This window comes from Pongo pygmaeus, chromosome 22 (assembly GCF_028885625.2).
Source record: "Pongo pygmaeus isolate AG05252 chromosome 22, NHGRI_mPonPyg2-v2.0_pri, whole genome shotgun sequence".
NCBI classification, from domain to species: domain Eukaryota; kingdom Metazoa; phylum Chordata; class Mammalia; order Primates; family Hominidae; genus Pongo; species Pongo pygmaeus.
Genome location: NC_072395.2, coordinates 49,304,960 through 49,319,456, shown reverse-complemented (window position 1 = coordinate 49,319,456; position 14,497 = coordinate 49,304,960). Strand labels below are relative to the sequence as shown.

Below are 14,497 nucleotides of genomic sequence, written 5' to 3'. Positions count from 1 at the left end.
ACCCAGGAGGTGGAGCTTGCAGTGAGCCAGGATCACGCCATTGCACTCTAGCCTGGGCGACAGAGCAAGACTCCGTCTCAAAAATACATAAATAAAAAAAATAAAAAATAAAAAAGATGCAGAGGGTCTGAATAAGAAGATGGACAAGGCTGATCTTACACTGTACATGTATGTCTAATTCTGTGTTCTGAAAGGAAAGAGAAAATAGAATACACTGTCTTTTCAAAAACAATAGGAGACTTACACAATTTTACAATATATTAGATCACAAAGAAAACCTCAATAAATTCTAAGAAGTGAAATAGAAACCACATTCTCAAGCTACAATAAAACTAAAAATAATAAGGTTGAAGCAAAAAGAAAATTAATACTCAACCTATCGGAAATGTAAAAAAAATCTTGTTTTTCCTCATTTTAAAGAGGAAATCAAACTACAACTGCAGCCTATCTAGGAAATTACAATAATGAGGATATTATATACCAAAACCTCATGGGACAAGGTCAAAGCTGAAGGCAAAATGATATTTATATTCTTAAATACTTCATGGAAAGCAAAAGTGAATCCAGTATTCTGCAGGGAGGAGGGACTTAGAAAAATTAATACAAAACTTAAAGGAAACAGAAGGGAAAACAGAAGAATTGTTAGCAAATTCATGATTTATCACTGGACACGGTGGCTCACTCCTGAAATCTCAGCACTTTGGGAGGCCAAGGTGGGCGGATCACCTGAAGTCAGGAGTTCAAGACCAGCCTGGCCAACCTGGGGAAACCCCGTCTCTACTAAAAATACAAAACTTAGCTGGGTATGGTGGTAAACGCCTGTAGTCCCAACTCCTCAGGAGGCTGAGGCAGGAGAATCATTTGAACCCGGGAGACGGAGTTTGCAGTGAGCCGAGATTGCGCCACTGCCCTCCAGCCTGGACAACAAGAACGAAACTCTTTCTCAGAAAAAAAAAAAAGCGTAAAGAACTTCTAACTTCTGTCACTCAACCTTGTTCCCAACCTAGGCCAGAGGCTGTCTCTTCCCAGGTTCAAATCCAACTGCCTCTCTTTGGCTGCTTTGTGAACCCCACTTGCTCTTATTGGCATCAATGGGGTCGCAGGCCCATCCTGGGGTAGGCCTGAGTCAATGCCAGAGCGGAGTTAGCTTCACCCAAAGTACTTGGGCTGAGAGGGAAACGGGTGCCAGGAAGATAAAGCGGGTGTGTCACCAGAGTAGAAGGTAAGAACTTCTTCATGATTGCCTTCTCTTTCCGATTAGAAAAGGCAGTGGAAGTTTATCAAATGTCTCAATGGCTTATCTTGTGATGCTTGTATTATTTTTCTCCTTTGAACTACTGAGTCCTCTGGGATGGATTTTGAATAAATTCATTTATGGTGTACATTTATCTTTATGGGATCTATTTTCTAATGTTTTATCTAGCATTTGTATCAATATTTATTTATTTATTTATTTATTTATTTGAGACAGGGTCTTGCTCTGTCACCCAGGCTGGAGTGCAGTGGCATGATCTTGGCTCACTGCAACCTCCGCCTCCTGGGTTCCAGCGATTCTCTTGTCTCAGCCTCCCGAGTAGCTGGGATTACAGGCACGTGCCACCATGCCTGCTAATTTTTGTATTTTTTAGTAGAGACGGGATTTCGCCGTGTTGCCCAGGATGGTCACGAACTCCTGACTTCAAATGATCCTCCCGCCTTGGCCTCCCAAAGTGCTGGGATTACAGCCATGAGCCATCATGCTCGGCCCTTTGCCCACTTTTTAATGGGGTTGTTTTTTTCTTGTAAATGTATTTAAGTTCCTTATAGATGCTGGATAAACAAAATATGGTACACTTACACCATGGAATACTATGCAGCCATACAAAGGAATGAGATCACGTCCTTTGCAGGGACATGGATGGAGCTGGAGGCCGTTATCCTTAGCAAACTAACACAGGAACAGAAAACCAAATACTGCATGTTCTCACTCATAAGTGGGAGCTAAATGATAAGAACATATAGACACATGGCGGAGGGGTGGGGGTGGGGGCGGGGACAGCAAACACTGGGCCTGTGGGAGGGTGAGGGGTGAGAGGAGGGAGAGGACCAGGAAGAGTAGCTAATGGATGCTGGGCTTAATACCTAGGTGATGGGATGCTCTGTGCAGCAAACCACCATGGCACACATTTACCTATGTAACAAACCTGCACATCCTGTACGTGTATGCCTGAACTTAAAGTAAAAGCTGGAAATCCAAAACAAAAAGTTGGCAGAATTGCCATGAAACCATCTGAATGTAAAGCTTTTGTGAGGGAATTGTTCACTGACAACTTTTTCCATTTTTACCCAAATTACTAAGTAACCCTTTCCATCTTTTCTGTGGTCAATTTTAGTAAGACATACTTTCCTAGAAGACCATTAACTAGCACAGAGTTGCCTAAATATTGTCTTGTAATTATTTCCCTTACTTATCCTAATTTTATTATTTGTGTTCCCGACCCCTGCCTTTTTAAAAAATGATCAAACGAGTTTGTGATCTTTCTACTTTGTTTTTCAAAAAGAACTAAATCATGATTTTTTTTTTTTTTGAGATGGAGTTCACTCGTGTTGTCCAGGCTGGAGTGCAGTGGTGCAATCTCGGCTCACTGCAACCTCTGCCTCCTGGGTTCAAACAATTCTCCTGCCTCAGCCTCCTGAGGAGTTGGGACTACAGGCATCCACCACCACACCCAGCTAAATTTTGTATTTTTAGTAGCCCATGCGTTTGGATAGGATGATTCAATACGCTCAGTACCGTAAGGGCGTCCTTTTCCCTGAGATCAATCTATAAATCCAATGCAATTGAATATAAGCTTTCATTTTTCTCTTTTAGAACTTGAAAAAATTATTTTCTGAATTCAAATGTAAGAATTAACACATAAGAGGTCGGGCATGGTGGCTCACGCCCGTAATCCCAGCACTTTGGAAAGCCAAGGTGGGTGGATCAGCTGAGGTCAGGAGTTCAAGACCAGCCTGACCAACATTGTGAAACCTCGTCTCTACTAAAATACAAAAATTAGCCGGGTGTGATGGCAGGCACATGTAATCCCAGCTACTTGGGAGGCTGAGCCAGGAGAATCGCTTGAAGCTAGGAGGCAGAGGTTGCAGTGAGCCAAGATTGTGCCATTGCACTCCAGCCTGGACAACAAAAGTGAAACCCCATCTCAAAAAAAAAAAAATCAACACATGAGAATAGCCAGGGAATTTATGGAAATGAGGAGAAAAAAGGGACGCATGGTCTGCAGGGGACCGACAGTGATTCATGAATGGAAGACATCCTTTGGTCTCACTGCCCAGCCGCTACTGGCTCTTACCTTCCATTCCGGTGACACACCCACTTTCCCTGCATGGGAGCCCATTTTCCCTCTTAGCCCAAGTACTTTGGGTAAAGCTGACTCTACCCTGGCATTGACGCAGGCCTGCCCCAGGATGTGCCTGTGATCCCATTAATGCCCATAAGAGCCAATAGGGCTCGTGCAGCAGCCAGAGAGAGGCAGCTGGACTTGAACCTTCAAAGAGACTGTGGCGTAGTTTGGGAGCGTAGTTTGGGAGTAAAGTCAAGTGACGGAAAAAGAAAGGATCCTGGTGACTTTCAGCACTCCCGGTCTTTTCATTTATTTGAGTCAATACATTGCCCTGTGCATAAACCAGTTTAAGATGGATTTTCCAGCACTGGCGACAGAAAGGCTTCCTAACTGACACATAAAGCTACAATGATTAAAACAGTATGGTACTGGTACAGCAGTAGACAAATTCACAGGTAGACTCATGGAACAAAAAATAATTCAGAAACGGAGCCACCAATATGTGGAAATTCATTGAATAATAAGAGTGGCATTTTAAACTGATTGGGGAAAAATAAATTGTTCAAGAAATGGTGTTGAAACAGCTGGCTAACCACTTGGAAAATAAAGCTAGGCTTTCAACCTCTCTTCTGACACCAAAATAACTCTATTGAGATCAAAGATTCGATCTTAAAAAGAAACTATAAAACATAGAAGAAAATGAATATTTTTATAATATTGGGGTGATAAAGGCCTTTCTAAGCAAAAAAGAACAAAACTGACAAATTTAACTATGTAATAAATACAGAATTTAAAGTTGGCAAGAAAAAACACTTAAAAATCAAAAGGTAACCATAAACTAGAAAAAAATTATATATATGTGTGTATATATAAATATATTATATATATGTATATATATGAGCTCTGATAAATCAACAAGAAAAAAGAGCCGGGCGTGGTGGCTCACGCCTGTAATCCCAGCACTTTGGGAGGCCGAGGCAGGTGGATCACGAGGTCAAGAGATCCAGATCATCCTGGCCAACACAGTGAAACCCCGTCTGTACAGAAAATACAAAAATTAGCTGAGCATGGTGGCAGGTGCCTGTATTCCCAGCTACTCAGGAGGCTGAGGCAGGAGAATCGCTTGAACTCGGCAGGCAGAGGTTGTAGTGAGCCGACATCACGCCACTGCACTCCAGCCTGATGAAAGAGTGAGACTCTGTCTCAAAAAAAAGAAAAAAGAATAACTGAAAAGAAACATGGGGAAAAACATGAATGCAAATATCCAATGGAAAAAAAAGAAGTTCAAATGAAATTAACAAGAGTTTTCAACTACCAGATTAGCAAAGATATAATTTTATGTGAAACTAAAACTCAAAAGCACTGCTGGTGGGAATGTAAATCGGTGTAACTATTTAGTAGACATCTGATGATATGGATTACAATTTAACATATGCATACCTTTTGACTCAATGGTTTCTAGGCCTTATCCAAAAGAAATACTTCCACAGGTTTGCAAACACATATGCACAAGATACTCATTGTAGCATTGCCTTCATTAGCAAAAAAGCAGAGAAAAAAGATACAACTCTCAGTCCTATGGGATCTGGGGGTCAAAAAAAAAAAAAAAAAAGACAAGTCAAGTGTGCATCATTAAGGGGTGGCTACATCCACCAGACACTGAGTAAAAGTTCTTATCAAGGACACGAATGGCCCGTATTTTGCCAAAACCACCAGCTGGTTTTCTATCCTTATCTTACTCACAGTCTCAGCAGCCAAGTCACATATTTGACCACTTCTTCACCCTGGAAACCTTCCTCCTGGGGCTTGGGGAACACTGCAGGTTCTGGTGCAATCTCTTCGTTTGCTCTTCCTCCCTCCAGACCCAGGTCTCTGTCCTGAACTTTTTTTTTTTTTTTTTTTTGAGACAGAGTTTCACTCTTATCGCATAGGCTGGAGTGCAGTGGCGCGATCTTGGCTCACTGCAACCTCTGCCTCCCAGGTTCAAGTAGCTGGGATTACAGGCGCCCGCCACCATGCCCGACTAATTTTTGTATTTTTAGTAGAACCAGGGTTTCACCATGTTGGTTAGGCTGGTCTCGAACTCCTGACCTCAGGTGATCCACCCACCTCTGCCTCTCTAGGTGCTGGGATTACAGGCATGAGCCACTGCATCCAGCCTATCCTAGACTTTCTCCTTTTCTCCGCCTGGTGATGTCATCCAGTCCATGGTTTTAAAATTTCATTCATATGCTGCTGTCTCAAATATGTATATCCTGGAGCTGCAGGTATGCATGTTCCACTGTCTCCTTGATTTCTCCACTCAGAAATCTCACAGGCATCTCAAACTGAATATGGCTAAAAGAGAAGTATTGATTCCCCAATCTTATGTTTTCCAAATCAGTAGACAGTGTCATTGGCTTCCCAGTCCCTGGGACCTAGAGCCCAGATGTCATTCTTGTTTCTCTCTTCCCCCAACATCTTACAACAATTAGTCAGTGAGACACTGGGCAGATGCTACTAGTTGTATACCTATTATCCCTTCTATCATTTTTTCTTTAAAAAACCCCAGTATTGTTTGGGGTGAGCAATGTACCCAGATAAAGACATTCATTTTTCCCAATCTCCCTTACGGCTAGATCTTCGCCAGTGAAATATAAGTGGAAATTACCAAGGCTTCCAGGAAGTCATTTTAGCAGCTTTTTAACAATGCCTAAAACACATATGTGATGCTGGAGGTGAGCAGCCACCTTGTGACAATGAGGCAACAGACATGAAGTAGTTTGTGTTTATGTTTAAATCTTTCAACTATCTGGTATTCACTCATATACATACATATATGTGTGTGTGTATATATATGTGTGTGTGTGTATATGTGTGTGTGTGTATGTGTGTGTGTGTGTATATGTGTGTGTGTGTGTTTATGTGTGTGTGTGTGTGTGTGTATATATACATATACACACACATAGTGGGGTTCCATTTTTAAGCCACAACTTAAAGTTTACTTGATCAGTTATTATTTGTCCAGGAGACCAATATTAGCTGTCTTCACATTACTGCATTCCAGGTCTAGCTTCTGGCTCCTTCTAATTTTTTTTTGACAGAGTCTCATTCTGTTGCCTAGGCTGGAGTGCAGAGGCGTGATCTCAGCTCACTGCAATCTCTGCCTCCCTGGTTCAAACATTTCTCCTGCCTCAGCCTCCTAAGAAGCTGGGATTACAGGTATATGCCACCATACCCAGCTAATTTTTTTTTTATTTTTAGTAGAACGGGGTTTCATCATGTTGGCCAGTCTGGTCTTGAACTCCTGACCTCAGGTGATCTGCTGGCCTTGACCTCCCAAAGTGCCAGGAAAATTAGCAGCAAACAGATTTATAGATGACCCCAAAGCTCAGCAAGCTGTGGGATCCTCTCCTGTTCCTGTAACCCGCCTGAATTGCTAGTCTGGCAAAGAATGATTTTTTTTTTTTTTTTTTTTTTTTGAGATGGAGTCTTGTTCTGTTGCCCAGGCTGGAGTACAGTGGTGCCATCTTGGATCTCGGCTCGCTGCAACTTCCACCTCCTGGGTTCAAGCGATTCTCGTGCCTCATCCTCTCAAGTAGCTGAGACTATAGGTGTGCACCATCATGCCCAGATCATTTTTGTATTTTAGCAGAGATGGGGTTTCACCATGTTGGCCAGGCTGATCTTGAACTCCTGACCTCTCAGGTGATCCGCCCGCCTTGGCCTCCCAAAGTGTTGGGATAACAAGCGTGAGCCACCACGCCTGGCCAAGAATGACTTTTAAAAGAAAAAAAAGAAAATTCACAATTTTTTTTTTTTTTTTTTTGAGATGGAGTCCTGCTCTGTCGCTCAGGCTGGGGTGCAGTGGCACAATCTAGACTCACTGCAACCTCTGCCTCCCAGATTCAAGCCATTCTTGTGTCCCAGCCTCCCGAGTAGCTAGGATTACAGGCGTCTGTCACCACACCTGGCTAATTTTCGTATTTTTCGTAGAGACAGGGTTTCACCATGTTGGCCAGGCTGGTCTGGAACTCCTGACCTCAGGTGATCCACCCGCCTCAGCCTCCCAAAGTGCTGGGATTACAGGCATGAGCCACAGTGCCTGGCTGAAAATTCATAATTCTAAGAGTTGCCCCAACCCTCCAACAGTTGATACTACCTCTGATCCCCAGGCTAGAAAACGGGGGGCCAATAACAGATGCATGCAGGAGAAGCCTCAACTGCAGCTGGCCGGGAAGCACAGACATACACATACCCAGGCCGGGGCATCTGCCTTCTGGAATATCATTGCAAATGGGGCCTGTTTGTAAAGACACTTTTCCCTTTGAGCATTAGCACTGCGGAGAGGGGAGTCTCAGTCAATCCATTACAAGAGAACCAAAGAAGAACCCTTTCAAATAGGCGTTTTATTGGCTTTTTTTTTTCTTCCCTGAGACAGTCTTACTCTGTTGCCCAGGCTGGAGTGCAACGGTGCAATCTTGGCTCACTGTAACCTCTGCCTCCTGGGTTCAAGCAATTCTCTCACCTCAGCCTCCAGAGTAACTGGGATTACAGGCGCCCCCCATCATGCCTGGCTGATTTTGTATTTTTAGTAGAGACAGGGTTTCACCATGTTGGCCAGGCTGGTCTTGAACTCCTGACCTCAAGTGATCCGCCTGCCTTGGCCTCCCAAAGTGCTGGGATTGCAGGCATGAGTCACCCACCCAGCCGCATTTTACTGACTTTTAACACATGCTGGTCACTGCCTTTTGTTTTTTTCTGTATTCCACTGTTATTTCCTCTTTACCCTACCTTTTATTTCCAAAGGTACAGTTTTTCTAAATGGACTAAATAAATAAGTCTGTGAAAAGCCAAATCCATAGCAGAATATGAGGGACTTGGCAGGGTGGTGGGGGTGGAAAATATACTTGCCAGGGTGTCGATAAAGTAATCTCTCTTTTGAGGTGTGCTTTTGAATTTGGGAAAGTCTGGATTTGTCAGGCAGGAGAAATAACATTCAGAGGCCCCAGCGCTTTGCAGGAGCAGGCACAAGTCTCAACAGGACAGCCTAGAAGGTGTGAGTGATATGCGGAGAGGCTGCAGGGAGAGCCCAGGGTTATATATCACACTCCATTACTGAGACTTGCCGGGTGCTTAAACCACCTGGCTAATTCTCAGCAATCTCCCTCCCTTGAACTAGGGCTCTGGCTTCCCTTTGACTGCAGACTTTTCCAGAAGGGGCTCTCCAGGCATAAGATAAGCCAGTGCAAATTAAAACCCCAGACAGCATTGGTGTGACTTCTTCAATAGATGTTAGCACCCTTGTGTTTAAGAAACAAAGAATTCCCTAGTCTGTAGCAAGCATTTAAAACTTTAAAAGACACAAAGAAAGTAACCCTGTTTACTACCAGCTAAATGGCATGCAGGCATGGTGATCTCCCAAAGACTATGGAGTTAGAAAAGGGAACTTCCCACGAAACAACAGAATCGCATCCTCTCTAAGGTTGTGCTTGGCCTGGCAGGTCCCCCAGAGGCTCTGGCTGGACACTGGTAACAGCAGCCCCTGGCCCAGCTTCCTCCTCTGCAAAGGAGGGAGTGGCCGGAGCTGAAGGTCCCGGTAACGCTCAACATTCTATGGCTCCAGACACTTTCTCTTTCATCTTCTGGTGGCAAGAAAGAAGCAAGGGCTGGCCGGGCGCGGTGGCTCACGCCTGTAATCCTGGCACTTTGGGAGGCCGAGGCAGGCAGATCACGAGGTCAGGAGTTTGAGACCAGCCTGACCAACATGGTGAAACCCCGTCTCTACTAAAAATACAAAAATTAGCCGGGCGTGGTGTCGTGTGCCTGTAATCCCAGCTACTCAGGAGGCTGAGGTGGGACAATCGCTTGAACCCCGGAGGCGGAGGTTACAGTGAGCCGAGATCACACCACTGCACTCCAGCCTGGGTGACAGATCGAGACTCCGTCTCAAAAAAAAAAAAAAAGAAGCAAGGGCTGCGTGTGAGAGCAGCGGCGGCCTCGAGGCCCTTTCTGACACCCTACGACTCTCCCCTTGGGTGGGAGATTGTCAAGCACAGAACCACTGGGTCCAGGCAGATAGAGGCACAGGCTGATCTTTGGAATAACCACACCTGCCTCTGTGGCTGGGCCTTCCTGCGTCCCCAAATCACCAGGTCTGGACAGAAATCTCAGGTATCTCTCCTCATTGTTTTATTCACATATAACCTTCATCTTTGGACACTTTGAAGGGGAGCTCCTCTAAGCCAACCACTCCCCCTACTGGCAATACTCAGCCTCCTGTGGGGCCACGTGACCACGCCCAAGTGCCAGGGATGGGTGGGTGTGTGCTGGCTTCATGGGTGCGGGAGGGGATGGGAGGTTAGATGGTAAGCAGATGGTGCATGGTGTGTGGACATTGGTTGGAATGGTGGGTGGGTGGGTGGATGGGTAGCTGTTAGGTGGATTGTGGGGGTGGTAGTGAATGGCAGTGGGGGGGAGATGAGTAACTACAAGAAAGAAGCCAGGAGCTGTAAAAGCACATTACACACATTACATTTCACAATAGCTTAAGGGAGAAATGACCACCATTGACAATGATTCCAACCCATCCCCTGGTTAAAGTACAATTTGAGAGCCAAACGTTCCTCATTGGTTTAACATTTTCCAGCTTGTGAGTTTGCTCTTCACAGAATGTGGATCTTCAGACAAGTTTTATCAGTTCCCAGCTGTCATCTGTACAGCCACACGACAGTGCCTTTCTTACCATTATGAGTAACTCATTCCTTCAACAGCTATTGATTTGTCATCTAACTTTTGTCAGGCACTAGGCAACATGCTGGTTCCATTCCGTTTCAAATAAAAAATAAACACAGTCTAGAGTAAGCAGACAAAAAGCAGGTAAGCAATGAACTGATCATCCTAAACTGATCCATGCTATGAAAAAAAATAGGCAAGGAGTAGTGAGAAGGTGACAGGGTAGGTCTCCCCTAGACAGGCATGGCAGAGGCATCCTGAGAAGGAGACACTGGAGGTAAAACCCGCAGGCCAGGAAAGAGCCAGAAGGGAGAAAAGCAACAGAACAGCCATCCGGGCTCCGGGGCAGCCTGTGCAAAGGCCCCACACGGGCAAGAGCTGAAACGCTCAAGGACAGACTAGGGCCAGTGTGGCTGAGAGCAATGGCCAGACTGACCTCCCCTCCTGGTGTGCTTAAGACAGTCCCAGTGGATGTCTGTTGTCCTCGTGTATCTTTCAAAAACAGCCCCGTGTGCACACTATATTTCATGGTGTCCTCGATCATGAGAGGGGAATAGTAAGAAGTGAAGTGGGTGGGGACCGGGGGAGCCGCCATGACGACTGCGTGAGGAATTCAGGTTTATTCTAAGCCCACTGAGAAGCAACGGGATGGGGCTGCTGTAACGTTCCTAATGAACCGGCTACACTGAATGAAAGCGGTGGGGAAGCCCAAGGCCAGGGCTTTCCATCCACTCAGACATCCAGACGGAGTGAGTGAGCAAACAGACAAGGCACTGTGCACTGGGGACTTAAATACAAATAAGAGGAATAGGGGCCAGGTGTGGTGGCTCACACCTGTAGTCCTAGCACTTTGGGAAGCTGAGGCGGGAGGATCATGAGGTCAGGAGATCGAGACCATCCTGGCTAACACAGTGAACCCCCGTCTGTACTAAAAATACAAAAAATTAGCTGGGCGTGGTGGCACGCGCCTGTAGTCCCAGCCATTCAGGAGGCTGGGGCAGGAGAATCACTTGAACCTGGGAGGTGGAGGTTGCATTGAGCCGAGATCACACCACTGCACTCCAGCCTGGGTGACTGAGCGAGACTGTCTCAAAAAAATAAATAAATAAATAAAAAATAAGAGAAGATGTCCAGATGGCCAGCAAAGATGCTCAGCACTGTACTCACTAGGGAAATGCAAGTCAAGACACAGTGAGATCCCACCCCATGCTTACTAGGATGGCGATATTTTGAATTTTTTTTAAGGAAGGCTAGGCACGGTAGCTTACGTCTGTAATCCCAGCACTTTAGGAGGCTGAGACGGGTGGATCACTTGAGGTCAGGAGTTCGACATCAGCCCGGCCAATATGGCGAAACCCCAACTCTACTAAACATACAAAAATCAGCTGGGTGTGGTGGCAGGCGCCTGTAATCCCAGCTACTTGGGAGGGTGAGGCAGGAGAATCACTTGAACCTGGGAGGCGGAGGATGCAGTGAGCCAAGATCGCATCACTGCCCTCCAGCCTGGGCGACAGAGCAAGACGCCGTCTCAAAATATAAATAAATAAATAAATAAATAAATAAATGGAAAATAGCAGGTTTTGACGAGGATGTGGAGAAATTGGCAGCCTCTTACACTGTTGGTGGAAATGAAAGTGGTGCAGCTGTGGAGGGAAGTGATCTGGCAGTTCCTCAAAAACCTAAACAGAATTGGTTTCTTAGGACTGCCGTAACAAAGCACCACAAACTTAGTGGCTTAGACAAAGAAATATGCTGTCTCCCAGTTCTGCAGGTGGGAAGTCCAAAATCAAGGTCTTGGCAGGCACAATGGATCATGCCTGTAATCCCACCACTTTGGGAGACCAAGGGAGGCAGATCACTTGAGGTCAGGAGTTGGAGACCAGCCTGGCCAACATGGTGAAATCCTGTCTCTACTAGAAATACAAAAAACTACCCAGGTGTGGTGGCAGGTGCCTGTAATCCCAGCTACTCAGAAGGCTGAGGCAGGAGAATTGCTTGAACCTGGAGGGTGGAGGTTGCAGTGAGCCGAGATCACACCATTGCACTCCAGCACGGGCAACAGAGCCAGACTCCGTCTTGAGAAACAAAACAAAACTGAAATCAAGGTCTTGGCCAAGTTGGCTCCTTCCACAAGGGAAGGATCTGTTCCAGGCTCTCCCAGCTTTTGGCGTCCCTGGTTTGTTGGTGCCACCTTCTCCCTGGGTGTCCACAACATCCTCCCTCCATACATGTCTACGTGTGTCCACATCTCCCTGTTTTAGAAGGACACAAGTCATACTGCTTTTGGGTGTTCCATTTTAAGTTGATTACATCTGTAAAGACCCTCCTTATTTCCAAATAACATTACATGCTGAGGTACTAGTGGTTAGGACTTCAAATATCTTTTTGGGAGTACATAATTCAACCTTTTACGTCATTTGATCTAGCAACATAGTGAAACCCCGTCTCTACAAAAAATACAAAAATTAGCCAGGTGTAGTGGCACATGCCTGTAGTCCCAGCTATTTGTGGGCTGAGGTGGAAGGATTGCTTGAGCCCGGGCTGTTGAGGCTGCAGCGAGCCGAGATGGTGCCACTGCACTGGAGCCTGGGCGACAGAGTGAGACTATGTCTCAAAGAAAAAAAAAAAAAAAGTACACGCCCAGAGAAACCGACTCCCCCCCCCCCGCAGGCTTGTGTTACACTGTGGGCATCTCATCCCAGGCTCCATTTCCCATTCTCTCATTTAGTACAGCATAAAAACCCCACGTTACCTTGGAAAATGAAACTCCGGCTGCACAATTCCCTGCCTCTGAGCAAGGAAGCCTGAGGGCCAGCCTGAAGGCAGAGGCAAAGGCTCCTGTGCCTGTGACTCAGGAGTGCCCAGACGTGGTTCTTGTCCCACCCAGCTGAGCTCCAGTAGTCACCCTGCAAGGTCACGAGCTTCACGCAGCCTCTGGGCGGCCAGATTGTGTTTCTTCCACCTGCTTCATCAGCCAGGAAACGGGAGCCCCTGACTAATCTGAAACCCTGGCCTCAGAAGAAAACAACGCTAATGACTCAGAGGCCAGAGCTGAGACCAGACAGGCCCTGTGTAGCCACTCGGGCCAGGCTGCTCTGCGAAGCTGTTGTTTCCTCTGCTGCCGAAGCGGTTTCTTCCACCCAGGGCGGTGCGGTGGTTTGGCGACTTAGAGGTTTGGAGGTCCCCCTCTTCCTGAGAGTCAACTGTCCTGAAAAAGCCCAAAACAAGAGCGGCATGATCTTAAACCCTGGGGAGAGGACGCAGGCTGCCCGGAGGGGCCGAGGGCACACCTAGAGCTGAGGTTTTGTTCTCACTCTGTTAACCCAGGCTGCAGCACAGTGGTGCGATCTCGGCTCACTGCAGCCTCAACCTCCCTGGGCTCAGATGATCCTCTCACCTCAGCCTCCTGAGAAGCTGGGACTACAGGCACACGCCACCACATCTGGCTAATTTTTTGTAATTTGTAGAGACAGGGTTTTGCCATGTTGTCCAGGCTGGTCTTGAACTCCTGGGCTCAAGCAGTCTGCCTGCCCTGGCCTCCCAAAGTGCTGGGATTACAGGCGTGCGCCACCGCGCCTGACCATAGCGCTGGGTTTTGATTCCACATGTGGAGGAGGTGCCTGCCTGGGGTTGACTGGGAAAAATGTCTAGGGCTGAGCTCACAAAGTGATGAGCTCCCCGTTGCCAGAGGGCTTCAAGCTGAGGCTGAGTGAGACGAAGCATGATGGAGTGAACGGTATCCCTGTGTTGGAACGAGGGTGGATTATGTGAAAAGTGTCCCTTGTGGAAAAGAGGAAAATAGCCCGGACCTGGGCTCCATTTCCTTGAAAGTGAATTTGGTGTCTGCTCCTTGGACAGACCAACACAAGCACCTACCCTTCCCGAGCCTCAGTCCCTTCTTCACCCAGAAGGGGAGTTCAGGGAAATTGGGCAGACTTGGGCAATCCCACTGGGTTGGCTGCTTCTGGCTGTAAAATTCAAATCTCTAAGGCCCCCCCAATAACAGAGTCCTAGAATTTCACATCATCAGCAAAGTCACGACTGCCATCTTGAGCTCCAAAACACCCCTCAAATGCGCCTATCCCTCCACCCCACAAGCCAGCATCTGGCCCAGGCCCGTCCCCACTGTGTGGACTATTGCAGTCACCGCCTGGCTAGGATTCTGTCCACAGTTCATTGCCCATACGGCATCCAGAGAGCTCTTTCAAAAATGCAGATGAGGAGTCCCCTGTGCGCTGTGAATACACTCAGACTCCCCTCTGTCCTCAGCACACACCCTCTGCCTGCTGCCGCACAAAGCTCCAGCCACACGAGTGTCTGTCTGTCTGTTCCTCAAATAGGCCAGGCCTTCCCATTTCAGGGCCTTCTGGCTATTTTCTGTGCCTGAAATGCCCACCTCCACTTCTCTTTGTATTTCATGCCTCTACTGGCTTAAATGTCATCCCTCAAGTCAGCCTTAC

At 46.7% G+C, this 14,497-nt stretch overlaps 1 long non-coding RNA gene across 2 annotated transcripts in view; it reads right to left on the bottom strand.

The window, feature by feature from the left end:
* The window catches only part of LOC129022314 (uncharacterized), a 67,266-nt gene extending 54,048 nt beyond the window's left edge, over positions 1-13,218 (bottom strand). For both annotated transcript variants that reach the window (XR_008496353.2, XR_008496352.2), the window contains exon 1: positions 12,790-13,218. This is a non-coding gene — a long non-coding RNA (uncharacterized LOC129022314). The remainder of the gene's footprint in view (positions 1-12,789) is intronic.
* Between the last annotated feature and the right edge of the window lie 1,279 nt (positions 13,219-14,497).